A 2189-nucleotide genomic window follows, 5' to 3' on the forward strand; every position below is an offset into this window, starting at 1 on the left:
TCCCGCATGCTTTTGGGGAACATGGACTCATCTCGTGTTTTTTAAATGCCACCCTCCCTCCGCTTCACACACTATTTCCTAACACAACACTTCGTACAGGTATAGTTGCTCAGTCAATGTGTTGATAGTACTTCAATTAAAAAAAAAATACAGATTACTACACAAATCAAATGACCGGCTCAATTTGTCACGTTCTGATTTCTTTTATTAGAGGCTGAGAGGACTTTTTAATAAACTCCCTCAATTCTCTACTAAGAGAACTGTCCGCTGAGGCCTCCTTCCAATCACCCAGGACATCAGCTCTGCACCCGGCCTCAGCAACCTTTCACTGGGCACCCGTTTGCTTTTTCGCTCCACGCTCTTCAATATTCTGGGCTTCATTTCAGATCTGTCCTTCTGAGGTATGCCTTCCTCCCCTTGCTAACACTTATTTGTTGCTAAAAATAGGTGATGTCCCTTTGGAGCAAAAACACTTGGCAAATCAGTTAGCTTCTATGGGTACGGCTTTATACTGGTCTCTGAGCTTGGCGGGGGGTGGGGGTGGGGGTTAAATAAAGGAAGAAGCTCACAATCATCTCCTCCCCATGTATCCCTGCATTCCTCAAAGGAGTTTGAAAAACTGATGTAAAAAATGGCAATATCATACCCATCAAAAATGCACAAGCTAAAGGATGCTAAGGGAGACTTTGCTGAATGCTAAAGAGTAAATAAAGCAGCCAGCTCAGAAGATCGCCAAAAAAACATTTTGAGGAAGCATTTGATTAAAGGGCCCTACAACCAACCCAACAAACTAGGACTGGAGCTGTTGTTAATGATTATGATTTAACAAACACACTTCTAAAGGAACACTGGGGCATAGAATAGAGTCAATTTCCTTTAGGTCATAATGAATATCTGTAGGACTTCTCTCATCTAGGCGATCGCTTGGTATAATACTGTCAGCTTAGGGTCTGCCTACACTCAGTTCCTTATACATCCTGTGCACTTCTGTGACATTGACCTTACAAGAGGCATCAGTATATTACCTAAAACATTCCTCTCATACATTGGAAGTTCAACTGCTTCGAAACACCCTATTTCCCTGCAAGTGAAAATTTTCTATTAGATACAATATTTAATCCTCTTTACATTTGTAGATGTGTGAATGGATGCATTCGTGTGGATGGATCCCTATCTGCATGGGTATTGAGGCATGAACATGTTGTTGCATATGTTGACATATTCATGTACAAGTCTGTACATGTGCATACTTGAAAATGGTGTGTTTTTTACCACTTTGAACTTCTGAAACTCATCTCTGGAGTTTCATTGTCCTAATTTCTTTTAATAAAAGTAGCAAAATTACAGCACAAACGAAAAATTGCTCAGAAACCTAAAATTAAGGGTAACTAACCCTGTTTAGTGCTCAAATCCTGTTCTGTTTAATCTATTAGCAACCATGTCAACCACTGCATCTTCTAACCTCAACTCAAAAATCATTCTGCCTTCTCTCTATTTTCTAGGCTTCATGCCAAGTTCCTGGATGGTGGTCAGTATTCCACACGTAAGTTTAGGGCCATGGTTCTCATAGCCTGATTTATAGGCCTCCAGTTATCTGACCAAAAAAACAAAAATGGCTCTTTAGGTGTATAAATAATCCAAGGAGTAAGTCACACAAAAATGAATATGAGGGGGAGGTATGCATGAAAAATTAGAAGTCTTCTCTAGCGAAGACTGATCTTGTCATAGAATCATAGAGCAAAAAGAACAGATCAACATCCCAACAATATTATCACTGATGGGTTGTTACCCAGCTATTAAATTAATACCACCAGTGTTGGAGAACTGAGAGCCATCCCACACATGCTTTCATGACGTCAACTCTCTCTCATACATCAAGGTCACATCTGTTTTCCTGTAGTCTCTACCACCATTCACGTATTTATCAAAAGCCCATTAGAGTAGTTAGTCTGTAGAGAACTACGAGCCACCGGCCCCTTTGAGCGTCTCATGAAAATGATGGACCCTCTTCATAGAAAACTGCACATGCAAAAATAATTTTTCTTAGGATTTCAGGGAGTACACAGCTGTGTAAAATACATTCATCCATAGGCTCCCTGGTAAAGAAAATACCTGACTACTGTTTTGTATGAGAGAGGAATAAAGGAGAAGTGAGCCAGGGCTTCCTCCTTCGAGGAGCCTCTTTTCTA

The sequence above is a fragment of the Furipterus horrens genome, unplaced genomic scaffold (genome assembly GCF_987537825.1).
Source record: "Furipterus horrens unplaced genomic scaffold, mFurHor1.1.pri manual_scaffold_13, whole genome shotgun sequence".
NCBI classification, from domain to species: Eukaryota; Metazoa; Chordata; class Mammalia; order Chiroptera; family Furipteridae; genus Furipterus; species Furipterus horrens.